Source organism: Phyllostomus discolor, chromosome 1 (assembly GCF_004126475.2).
Source record: "Phyllostomus discolor isolate MPI-MPIP mPhyDis1 chromosome 1, mPhyDis1.pri.v3, whole genome shotgun sequence".
NCBI lineage: Eukaryota > Metazoa > Chordata > Mammalia > Chiroptera > Phyllostomidae > Phyllostomus > Phyllostomus discolor.
The window spans coordinates 74,766,425-74,779,854 of record NC_040903.2 but is presented as its reverse complement, the minus strand read 5'-3'; the positions used below and the strand labels follow the sequence as shown (position 1 = coordinate 74,779,854).

The window sequence follows — 13,430 nt, the reverse complement described above, 5'->3', positions numbered from 1 at the left end:
TCCTCTCCAGTAGGCTGTAAGTAGCAGTGATGTGTGTCACCTCCAAGCTGAGGCAGGTGACAGGGCTGTGTCTCCTCCACACATTTTTCCCCTGTTTATGGGGCAGAAGATTCAGAGGAGAATTCCAGTGTCCCAGATGGTGGTGAACACTGGGTCCCGGATCTGGCCAGGAGCAGGAAACCCCCATCAACCCATGTTTCTTGTTCCACAAAGGAAAAATAAACTCTCATATGAAGCCCCTAGGTTTGGGGCTATTTGTTACTGAAGCTGGCCTCTCTTGACTAATACAGAGACTTAAGAATGGAACATTAGATGGGGTCTAAGCTGTGAACTCTGAGTCTTTTAGGAAGGACAATCCCATTTCTTCCATCCTGAGCAACCATACTCACAAGGTGACAGCACTGGGCTCCAGGGGTTTAGGGGACAGAGTGAAAAACTGGGCAGAGCTGGATATGTCCATATCCCCACCCCCTGGGATGGGGTGTGTGGGATGGGGTGTGTGGGATGGGGTGGGATGTGCTGTGGATGTTCTACTCCTGGTGTCACTCAAGACCAAATAATCCAGACATTAGGAGATGCACCCCAGTCACACTCCTGTGCTTTTCTTGTCAGGAGCTTAAGGTCAATCAGACCTCTGTGAGTGAGCATGGGATTCCCCAGAAGATGGTGGCCATTCTCCTAATTGTTCTGGAAGGACATCAAGAGGCCTTTTCTGGGTGAGAGATGAGGACTTGGAAGGCGAGCCTTTGATGGGAACCAAGGCCCAGTTCCTCTTCTCCCTTTAGTTGGGGCTCTATCCAGATGAAAAGCTTAGAAGTGGAGATACCAGGAGGGTAGGGGATTGGGGTTAGAGGTGGTCCACCACCCACAGGCAGCCTGGGGGTGAGACAGGCAGACCTCTGCTCTTCCGTTACCACCAAACTCGGAGTAGGTTCTCACTGACAGTTCAGCCTGGCCTGGGAGGCATTATGGGGAGAGGACTGTCGTATTCTTGGGAGCAAAGAAGACTGGGGAGCAGGGTCTCTACCTCCAAGTCTAGAAAGAGTATGGCCCTGGGGGTGAGTGGTTGTCCACAGTGAACAGTGACCTTCAGAGGGTCATAGGCAGCACAAGGTTACAACAGGCCAGACTGCAAGGATCTGAGGATTTCCCCCTACCTCAGCACCCATGGGCCAGACTCCTGGGAGACATAAAAATTGTGGGGCCAGTTTTGAGGGGATGGATAACTTCCCAAAGTTAGGCTTTCAGTGGCTCTCTTATCATCATTAGCTGGGTTACTTAGAAGTAGAAAAGAACGTTTCCAGCTTGGCAATAGCCAGAGAGCAAAGGATACCCTGAACGCATTGAGTACCAGCAGGGACTATGATCTGGAGCCCCAGGGGGAACAATGGAGTTCCTCACTCTGGGAACCTCAGCTCCATTAATGCTACAGTCTGAGTGGTAAGTTAAACACTTAGCCCACAGGTAGGATCAAGGCACCTGGTTCCCACTTCCACCAGGTTGGAGGTCTGCAAGTCATCTTTCCAGTTTTGATTTGGCCACTGCACTGCTTCTGGTTTCTAGCTCCAAGCAGCAGGGTCAAAAGCCTGATCCCTTCAAGACCCTAAACACTGACCATAGGAGGGACTGTGTCTTGTAATGAGGTCCAAGCTACTCCCCTCTGTCCCAGGCTAGGAGACTGCAGGGTATCAGGCAAGTCACAGCAGCTCCAGGATTTGAAGGGAAAATTTCTGATTTTCCCCCCAGCTATAGGAAACTCCAGGTACAAAGGAGAGGCTGCTGAGAGCCCCAGATTCCCTCTCCACCCTCTGATGTCAAACGGCTGTCACAGAGAAAATCAGCAGGGAAGAAGGAACTTAGGGCTCCCCGGTCAGAGGAAAGCATGTGTTCACAGAGTGGAAGTGCTGCAGGTGGAACCAGGTGCTAGGCTGAGTGAGGGGTGGCTGCTGGCCAACCAGCCCCCTCTCTTGACCCTCCTTACTCTTTTCCTTATGGCATCACCATTTTCACCATTTCCCCAGAAACTCAGATGTGAATCCGTGAGACCTCCACCCCATCCCCCCCAGACACAATCCACATAGTGACTCTGTCCAGTAATTTTATCTTGGACATGGCAGGCACAAACTTCTCCACTTTGCTCTCTCGCTGCTATCTCTCATCACCTCCCTTCAACTCCTAAAATAACCTCTAACACACCTCGTGCCTCCAGTTTCAGCTTGTCTTCCTGTCTTGCAAAACACACGTGTTTCTGCCCCTTTCTGTCCCTGAGTGAAATCCTCCAGGCAGGCCCCCGTGTCTCCAGCACAGAACTCCCCTCCCTCCTTCCCCCAGCATGGAGGGTCCTGCCTTCCTTGCCATCATATTTACTGATTCACCGCCTCACATGTCCTGTGCCACAGAAGGTAGCCTTCTCCTTTCTTGCCTGGCACTTTCTTTGTGGGGCCACTGTAGACCCCCAACACCCATTTCACCCCAGTGATTAGTCAGAGCAAATCTCAGGAACTTTCTTTCCAGCAATTAGTTCAGGAATGGACATTAGTTCAAAACCACCCAAAGTCTGCTGAGTGGTGGGTAGGGGAGCTATAAAAAGATGAGGGGTATCTGCTGGGGAGATTTAGGGAATGTTTCCCACATTATAAGGAACCATAGAAAAGAGATCATCTCACTTCTTCCTCTGGACTTTGTCCAGTCGCAATGTGAAGCTGGCATCACAGGCAGAGCTTTTTCCTCCCAAGAGGGCAGGCGCAGTGAAGCTGGGATGCAAAGCAGCGCTGAGGAGGGGGTTATATGCTGATGACATCCTTGAGCTGTTGACTCAGAGGCCATACTGGAGCCTGCCCCCCCCCCCCCCACGCTGGACTCTCTGTTCTGACAGAGAATACATTCCTCTTTGACCTGGAGGCTTCTTTGCAGTCCAGCACACCCTAAATGATGGCACCTAAGCATTCCCAACCCCCACCTTGCCTGCCCGCCCTATTCCCTGTGCTTATAAAGCCTACCCCCTTCTTTCTCCCCCTCCCCTATTTAAATCTTATCCACTTTTCAAAGTTCAACTCAATATTCCCTCCTCCATGAAACATCTCCAAATACGTACTTTTTTCTCTTAAAAAAAGGATCCTGAAGCACCTTTTTACCTCTTGTCCAGCATTCAGTTTATTCTGGCTTTCATTGAGATTGATGTTGCTATTATTTACATAACTTTTATCCCCTCCTAAATGGGAAGGTCCTAGAGGGGAGCTTTGCATTCCCCTTTCCAGTACCCAGTTCAGAACCATGTATTAGAAATTCAGGTCACTTGAATAACGCATAGAGAGATGAGTAATAGACAGATGAGATACATAGATAAATACTGTATTTTTGCCATATATAATGCACGCCCAGTTTTCTCCACATTATACACAGGATTATTATACCCATGGTATGTAATCGTTATACTCATGTATAATGTGCATCCTTATTTTTCCCTCAGAAATTTGGGCAAAAAAGTGTACATTATACATGTCAAAATATGGTAGACGATAGATAGATAATATTAACTATTAACAGCTCTTATTTCTGGCCTTGTAGAGTAAGCTATTGAAGTCATGTAAAAAAAAACAAAAAAAAACAGCTGCACTGAGCCAGGGTGGGGGTGTTCCTACTCTGACTGTATCTTCCAAGCACCATTGGAAACAATGCCTCCCTCAGTGTCCACCTGGGGACATGCATCCAGCCCAGGAGAGCCTAAGGGGACCAGACATCACAGTTTAGGCAAAAGGACCTCCTGAGGAATTAGAGTTCAGCCAAGACCTCAGTCTGGCAAGTTCCCAAAGGGAGAGGCACTGTCCCCATCCTGCCATGACTTTGGATGTAGTCAGTTGCCAAGTTATATTTTCCCTTTACCGTGCAGAGTTCCAGTGCAGAAAGACGGTGACAGCTGCTCCCCTTCATCTCATGAAGCTGTGCAGGGGCCAAGATTGACAAAGGCCCTTGATTCACTTGGAAATGCAGTCTGCCCTCTCTATCAGCAGATTCCATTGAGGAAGAATAATAATTCACACCTGGTCTGAGGTAATCAGCAGTCTGTTGGCGCAAATTACAGTGTTCAGTTCCTGAGGCTCAAATGCTTGGCTGCAGCTGTGAATCTGAACAAATGGTAACAGAAAGTCACAACTGTATTTCTTGTAGCCAATATCAGCAAAGCACATATCCAGCTTTAGAAACTTGTGAGCTGGGAGCAGGCCTCCCAGGGCAAATGGCCTCTCAGCTGTGTCCAGCATCTCAGGACACCATATCTCCCAACAATACTAGACTTAAAGGACATTTCATTAAACTGGGGCTAGAAATTAAAATGAAAGAGCCTGGTGAAGAGGAAGCTGCAGCAGACGAGAGCAGTGGTCCTCAAAGTGTGGATCTTTCCTACACCCCACCAGCAGCCACAGTATTCCAGGAACTTACTAAAAATGCAGATTTTGGGGCCCTACCCCATACCTGTTAAATCAGAAATTATTTTAACAAACCTCACACCCCACTAGGTGACTGACTCTGAAACATGCTAGAAGTTTAAGAAGCACTGGAGTAGAAGATTGGGAAAGTCCCATCACCACTTTCATCCCCTCCCCGATAAATCAGGGAGTAGGATTTGATATTTCAGGTTCATCTGAACCTGAGCCCTGGAAATCCCAACCTAGCGGCTCTCCTGAATTACCCCCTGACAAAATACACTGCTTAGTAGGTGGTAGACTACACTACATAGTTTAATAAATGCCAAATTTTAAACACCATTCTTACTTGGCAAAAGATGGGTCCTAGGTTCATGTTCAGTGAGCACCAGCATGTTGAACAATGACAATCAGATTTATTGTACAATGCTCCTCTCTTGTGTTAGTCAGAGTTTTTCAGGGAAACAGAACCAGAGGGCTGGAGGGGGGGCAGGGGAGAGAGAGAGATTGATTATAAGTGTCTAACACAATTATGGAGGCTGAGAAGTCCCACCATCTGCTGTCTGCAAACTGGAGACCAAAGAAACTGGTGGTATAGTCTAGTCCAAACCTAGAAGGTCTGAGAACCAGGGAAGCAACGGTTTAATTCCTAATCTGAGGACAGGAGTAGGTAGAAGTCCCAACTCATCAGTCAGGCATGAAGTGTTAATAATATGCCCTTCCTCCACCTTTTTGTTCTATTCAGGTCCTCAACAGATTGAATGAGGCGCACCCACATTGGGGAGGGTGATCAGCTTTACTGTGTCTACCAATTCAAATGCTAATCTCTTGCAAAAACACCCTCAGAGACACGCCCAGAATAATGTTTTACTAGCTACCTAGGCACCCCTTAGCCCAGTCAAGTTTACACTTAAAATTAACCATCATACTTCTCGTAGAACCCCTTTCTTCTGACCTACCCTGAGGCATTCTGTCCCTGACTAGTACTCAGGATAGTAGCTAAACTATGCTGGACCAAATTCCAACATCTCTTTAACTTCTAAATCATTCCCTTCTCATTTAACCTTTGTTTAATTATTTGAGGATTTGAGAGCTGCAGGCGGTTCCCTAGGATTACCAGTACTTGGAGGGCAGGCAGAGGTGCTGGAGAATCTGGTAAAAGCACCATTGTGAAGTAAATGAGGATCCTGCATGTTAATGGGTTTAACGGAGAGCTTTTTGAAGAGGACCCACATGCTGCCAGAAGCAACTGGGAAGGTGAGAAGGCCACCAAAGTGCAGGATATCAAAAACAACCTGAAGGAGGCCATCAAAACCATTGTGGCTGCCCTGAGCGACCTGGTGCCAGCTATGGAACTGGCCAAACCAGAGAACCAGTTCGGAGTGGACTATATTCTGCGTGTGACGAACGTGCCTGACTTTGATTTCCCTCCAGAGTTCTGCGAGCACGCCAAGGCCCTGTGGGAGGACAGGGAGTGCACGCCTGCTACTAATGCTCCAAGTACCAGGTGATTGTGCCCAGTACTTCCTGGACAAGACTGATGTCATCAAGCAGGCTGACTATGTCCCCAGTGATCAGGAGCTGCGTCGCTGCCGTGCCCTGACTTCTGGAATCTTTGACACCAAGTTCCAGGTGGACAAAGTTAACTTCCATTATGTCTGAAGTGGGCGGCCAGCATGAAGAATACGCAAGTGAATCCAAAGCTTCAATGATGTGACTGCCATCATCTTTGTGGTGGCCAGCAGCAGCTACAACATGGTCATTTGGGAGAACAACCAAACTAACTGCCTGCAGGGGGCTCTGAACCTCTTTAAGAGCATCTGGAACAACAGATGGCTGCGCACTATCTCTGTGATTCTGTTACTCAACAAGCAAGACCTGCTCTCCGAGAAAGTCCTTGCTGGAAAACTGAAAATTGAGGACTACTTTCCAGAATTTGCTCGCTACACTATTCCTGAGGATGCTACTCCCAAGCCTAGCGAGGACCCGCAGGTGACCCTGGCCCAGTACTTCATCCGCGATGAGTTTCTGAGAATCAGCACTGCCAGCAGGGAGGGGCGCCACTACTACTACCTTACTTCGCCTGCGCCCTGGACACCGACAATGTCCACGGCGTGTTCAAAGACTGCCGCGACATCATCCAGCACATGCACCTTCGTCAGTATGTGCTGCTCTAAGAAGGGAACACCCAAATTTAATTAAAGCCTTAAGCACAATTAATTAAAAGTGAAACATAATTGTACACTCAGTTAATCACCCACCACAGGGCATGATTGACAAAGCACCCTTTCCTTTCCCCTTTGGGTGATTTTGCAGAGCCCCCTTTCTCCTTTCAGTTTGATTAAATAGTCCAAATTTAGAAAGCTTAAGGTGGCCTTCAGATAAAAAGGAAAAAAAAAGGCCACAGTGGTTCCCTCTCTCTTTAATTCAAATAACAGCAGCAAACAGAAATAAATGAATTAAATGAAATAAATATTGTTTTGTGCAGCATTCAAATCAATAAAAATTAAATGTGAGCAAAAAATAATTTGAGAAACTTATTTTCCACTCTCATTCATTTTATCTCTCACTCTCTTTTCCATTCTTGGCCCCAAACCAGCCTTTCTGGTGATGCACAATAGTCCCGGAAGCACACCTGTGACAAGGAGAAGGAACCACCTCTACTTTGAAGTCACATTAGAGGAACAACCCATGTTACAAACATCTAAAACCTTTCCAAGTACCAAGATGCCTTTGGCATCTTGATAAATGTTTCTATCCACCTCTTGAAACTCCTCCTGTTCTTTCTCAAGTTTAACATAAAACAAAAGTCAATATTTGAAATAATATTTTGTTTTATTTAGTCTCAAGTGGATTTGCTCATGTTCCTTCACTATCCAGCCTCTGGGCTCCATGTATATCTCTCTGGGAGGCAGCTGCTCAGTCGTGAGTAGTCCTCCCGACACCCTGAGCAGAGCAGGCAGTCAGCTACCTCCCGTGTGCAGTTAGCTGGCTGCCGTCCTCCAGATTTTATTCCTCTCAACTTGGCCAGACCCTAACTGAAGCTCTAACCATCACAGGCAATCGGTTAAACATTTCTGGAATGCAAAGGAGTATGTTGTTGTCAGCTGGCCTGGTATCTTGTGATGTTTGCTTCCGTGAAGAAATGTGTGTACGTAAGAATAAAAGGCCCCATCTTATTAGAAATGTCATTTGGCTTTATCAAGTTTTGGTGATTGCTCTACCCTGCTTTAGGGCCACTAGGTGGGATCATCTGGGGAGGCCTCACAGCGTTTCAGGTGTCGCTACCTGGGCCTGGAGGTTATGGATGTGGGGATTTGGGTTGAAGTCATCTAGACTTTCAGATTATATTGCTATGATCAGTTCCATATTCATCAAAAACTGCACCCTACCACCAGCCTGTTTGGAGGGGAAAGTTCCTGTCCCTACAGAGCTTTGGCTGGTATTCCTCTAGTTACACCACAAAAGGGACTTGACAGACTTGTTAAGCTCGTCAATGTGGCCCAGTACCGCCCCCGCAACCCCACCCTTGGCTTACCAGCACCTTCTCTTCCCTTCCTTCCTTTCCTCGGTGCCTCCATCCTCCATCCTCTCCCTTTTCTACCCTTCTTATCCCATTTCCAGTTGGCTATTATGTAGAATTAAATCATGTTTTTGCTATATTTCTTGAATAAAATGTTACACTTTTTGCTTTTTTATAGAAAGTAAGACACCCCTCTAACTCCCCAAAAGGAAAAACAACCACTTGACAACCACTTAAATTTTTTTAATCCTCACCCAAGCATATGTTTTTATTGGGGCTTTTGGGGGACCTTTAGGGGGTTGGATTTTTATTTATTGTTTTGTGGTTTTTATAGAGAGAGAGAAACATCAATCAGTTGCCTCTTGTATGCATCCTGACTGGGAGTCAAATCTGCAACCCAAGTATGTACCCTGACCAGGAATGGAACCTATAACCTTTTGGTACACAGGATGATGCTCCAACCATCTAAGCGACCCAGCCAAGGCTCATTTTAATTTTTTAAAATCACCCATATATGCTCTGCAAGGTATTGATTCTCACAGGAGGTAGGGAAAATCCCCATGCTCCCTGTTGTAGCCCATCTGGTCCTTTGTAAAATTCTTTTCCTGGTCTTTTAAAACCATAAACATAAGAACGGGTTACAGTAAACTCTTTACACATGTAAAATGGGCTTAAATCATTCTCCTATTTCTGTGCTTGGGGGAAATGGTATGAAACAAAAGAGAAGATGCATCCGTGAGTCTTTTGTATCTCCACACTCACTCTGGGGAAGTGCTGGCAATAACCCAGGTCCTTATGTTAATGACAAATGGCAACAGATGTAAGACCTCAGTCCTTGCATTCTGCCTGAGAAAGAATTCAGAGGCAAGACGCAGGTACAAGCAAAAGTTTATTTAGAAAGTTATACAGATAGAACTGAGGTACAGAAGAACAGAGCCAGCTGGGCTGTGTGGACTCAGGAAACAAGTTACAATGGCAAAAGAAAGGTAAGATCTGGATAGAATATTCATCAGCTTTCTAGATGTGTCCTCTTAAGGTCATGGTCTCTGCTGATTGGTCAGTTCCGGGGTCATTAGTCATCACAGCTGGTCCTGAAGTTAGCCAAGATGTTGCCCCACCTGGCCTTGCTGCTCTTCTGGGCCTGGAGCTGAAACGCAGCTGAGGTCTAGATGTTATCTCTCTTTTGACAAAACCTCTGTTGCTGTGGTCAACAAACCAGAGGCTTTGTTGGTAAGATCATTTGATGCAGGCCAGAACTTCGTTGTCCTGAGGGCTTGAAGCTTAAGGGAGTGGTTGTGCAAGTGCTCAGATGGGGTCACAGGAGGCTACTCTCTGGTCCCCTTATTTCTCCCCCAAGGGGTCTACCACATGACTCCGCCAGGGGAGGAAACGGCAGGGGAGGGTCCAAGCCACATGACCAAGGGATATGAAAGGTCAGGGGTTCAAACAGCATGACCAGCAATATGCTAGAAGAGGAAAGGTCACCCTGAGGGAGGGGTCCCACCTACAATACTTGCCCTAGCAGTTTTGCCTGTTGCTAGGCACCCAGGGCTTTCCGCCCTGGTGATCTTTTGTACCTGGCCTATCATTCCTACCCTGCTCATGCCTGTCTAAATGCCTATGATATCACTTAGAAAGCTTTGTGAACTACACGGCACTGTGAATATAAAAATATGGTTTTTTATACGATTGAATTTATTATCCCAAGATTTGAGAAAGAAAGTCGAGGCCATCTCTCTGCTCTTCTCTTCCAAGAGCAGAGTTAGCTCTTCCTTCCTGTTTGTTGCTTCTAGATACAGCACTTGTTCCTGTGTCTGCTTCCTGAGAAACAGTGAAATCCTTCAGGGCCAAGGTTTGTGTTTATGTTGTCATTTCGTTTTGTTTGGTTTTGTTTTGTTCTGGTTTGGGGGGGGGGGGTTGTTTGTTTTCTTTTACCCTTCGTGCCCAGCAGAGAACGTAAAACAGAATAACCATTTAAAAAAGGGAGAAGAAAGGATGGGTGAGGATGGATGGGTGGATGGAAGGATGGATGAATGGAGAAAGGGGCCCAAGGAATGAGTTAATGTTCCTGCTTTTTGTCTCACCCATACCTCTGTCTCTAACAGCAGAATGAGCCTCAGGATTCAAATTAACAGCAAGAAGCAATGAGAGTTTTCTTGGAGATCACACAGAGAGCAGAGAACTAAGCTAATTGTATGTTCTGGCTCAGAGTTCAGTTGCAAATTCTCTCTCACCTCTGAAGTCTGTGGTTTAGAAGAACCACACACCTGGAGACCAGCTGCTGGAAACTAAACTTTCATATAAATAAATGTATGCATGTGTGAGAGACAGAGAGACAGCTACCATGAATCTTTATGCTTTTAAGACATTCGGCTTTTAGGAGGCACCCAACTTAAGATATATTTTCATTCCAATTGCCAAAGATCACAAGACTTTCATTCCAACATAACTGGGGCCTAGCTGTCAATGCCATGTGGCACCAACACTGAGAAAAGAGAAAAAGCAAAGATGCCAGAGTCTGGAAGTACTTTCCACTCATTACAGTTGGAAAAGTAAATGCTACAGTGCTGCCCAGAGGAAAGGAAGGAGCTCCCAGCCTGCTACTCCCTCAAGATCCCACAACAAGAGGGAGCTGGTAGGAACTGTGTCTGGAGATAGTTTAGGGGTCATTCTTGTGAATAAAGGAACCCACCTGCTCAAAAGTAACAAATGTTGCACCCTGGAAAGAAACCATGAGCAGTAGTTCTAACAAAGCAGCCCAGGGGAGGAAATGGACATACAAAGCATTCTTTCTGTCCCAAACAACTTCAAACTTCATGCAGACTCATCTAGAAGGATGGATGGATGATGACATGTGGCATCTTTGTTGAAAGCGTCAGTGAGGAAAGGAGCAGGGGAGGAGACTCCACTTCCCTCCCAGGAGACCTGAGGGGACTGAGGGATGACAGGAGAGAAGGCGCAGCTGCGTGACCCACTTCTTCCCTACACCCCCTCGCCCCACCTTCAGAGGGCAGGCAGCACCCAGGAGCAAGGCTGCGTCTTCCCACTGTGAAATAATTCCTCGGTTTAGAGGAACTGGTTTCTACCTGCCCAAGGGGTAGGATCTGAAACTGGATATTTGGCCCAGAGCCACATTTAGAAGCTTCTCAACATCTAGGGAGTGAGTCATGCCAAAGCAGAGCAGGCTAGGCAGAGAGAGGGAAAGGGGCTGTACCCGCACTTCCCTCCCCTGAGATGCAGGCAGACTGGGAGCCACACAGCATGCTCAGGGCTTTCAAAGTGCAGTTTATCTAGGAAAGTAGATGCAGTCTTTTTCCTCATTCAAAAATGAAGTTGGTCAAAAAAATAAAAGGTGGGGGCATCAGCATCTGTTGTGGAATACAAAACCTTTTAACCCAAATATGACTTTGTAGCCAATAGGAAGCTGAAAGGTATTCTTAAACAGAATCCACTTTACAATTGTCACACATGTACTTTTTAAAATATTTTGTTTATTTATTTTTAGAGAGAGGGGAAGGGAGGAAGAGAGGGAGAGAAACACCAACGTGTGCTTGCCTCTCAAGTGCCCCCTACTGGGGACCTGGCCTGCAACCCAGGCATGTGCCCTGACTGGCAATCGAACTAGAGACCCTTTGGTTTGCAGGCTGGCACTCAATCCACTAAACCACACCACCCAGGGTCATTTCTTTTTTTTAAAGGGCATTTCTGCCCTTTAAATAAGTAATAAATTTTTATTATTAAAAAAAATACCAAAACACATGGAGAATGACACCTATCTATCTATCCACCACCCACCATGAACAAATAGCATTCTTCATATTTGCTTTCTATCTTTTTCTAAGAAATGAAATATCAAAGAGAAATGAAGTCCCTCATGTTCCTATTTCCAGGTCACAGGTCCCTCTCTCACCCAGAGGAAAGCACAGCAGGATGTTGGCGTGAGGGCTCCACGATTTCACATTTACCACTCCTCAGATACCTATGATGCTGTTTTTCAACTCATACAAATACATCTGTGTTGTACATAAATATGTTAACTTCTTTTTTATCTGCTGTTATAATTTTTAGATCTGTTAGTGTTAAAACATGTACTTCTGGTTTTTCTTATTTTTTGCAGCACAGAGGGCATTGTACAAATTTCTTCTACAACCTCTCCCCTCCTGATGGGGTCTTTTGCTACTACAAAATTGCTGCACTAAACATCTACATGTTCTTATGATATGTCTGAGAGTTTCTCTAAGGTGTGTTTGTAAAAGTAGACATGCTGGGCACACGTGCCACGGCCTTTCAATAGTCCTAGATGTCATCTAACAGCTCTCCAAAACACACGGATCAACTTACACCCCACTAGCAAGCCGTGAGTTCCCAGTTGCCTGTATGGCCCATCAACATTAAGAAACTGTCAGACCTTCTAATATTTGTCAAGCTGATGGCATCATTTTGTTGAATTAAATATTTACCAATTTGCATTTCCATGGTCATGACCAGCCATCCTTTCCTGTCAGGGGACATTTGAAGTTTCCCCTTTGTAAATTTCCTCTTCATAGTCTTTGCCTGTTTTCTTTTCCTATTGGGTTGCTAATCTTTTTATTAATGATTTATAATGATCTTTATTTTCATTACCAATCATTTACCTATGTTGCAAATGTCTTCTCTAAATTTGTCAGCTGCCCATTGAGTGTTAAAACATAAACCGAGAGGTCTTCTGAATATATTCCTCCTGAAATAGGTTACTTTCCCAAAGTCAAAAGGGAGTCATTTACACAGCTGTAACAAGATCTACAAATACCAACGAAACCATAGTCCAGCTATAACCATGTAACTTTTACTTTTAGGGAGCACTTTGTATTTTTCAGGGCACCTTTTGATTACCTTGTTTCAGTCTCAAAAAAACCTATGAGGCTCACAGGGCCTCAGTTCTCATCTCTAAGATTCAGTGGTTAATCATAAACATCCTTTTAAGGATCAAAGTCTGACCTTCTGTCCCTCCTCTGCAGGTGGGGAGACCTGTGCAGAGGCACAGAGGAGTGGAGAAACTCGTCCAGGGTCACACCTCTGCCTAAGGATTCAGGCAGGTTGTGTATTACAGCACACTAAAGCTGGGGGTGGGGGAGTTACAGGCTGGCAGGAGGCGTACAATCCTCGTCACCTGATCACTTGGGCAGTGTCTCTCCACTGCAGCAGGCGACAGGCCGGGAGATGGGAAGACAAGGGTCAGACAGGCACGGCTCTTTTACTTGAACTTCCAAAGTAGGGGGAAGAAGACAGTGGCCCCTCTGGACTCACACAAGATGAAGCCCATCCAGTGCTTCTGCTCCCAACAAGAAAAGAGCCATGTGAACACAAGGATGGACTCCTTTTATTGAGCAGCCAGTGTGGGGCCAGGACTCTGTGCACCAGCTTATGGAAATGCTACCAGCTCATTGCTAGAGGCGAGTCCCTGTTACAAACATGAAAGGGCAGAAGCCAGTGCTTTTTTTTTTCAT

General features: G+C 46.0%; 1 pseudogene; it reads left to right on the top strand.

Moving 5' to 3' along the window:
• The first annotated feature begins 5,545 nt into the window (after positions 1 to 5,545).
• Positions 5,546 to 6,810, top strand: LOC114493024 (annotated as a pseudogene).
• The last annotated feature ends 6,620 nt before the right edge of the window (positions 6,811 to 13,430 follow it).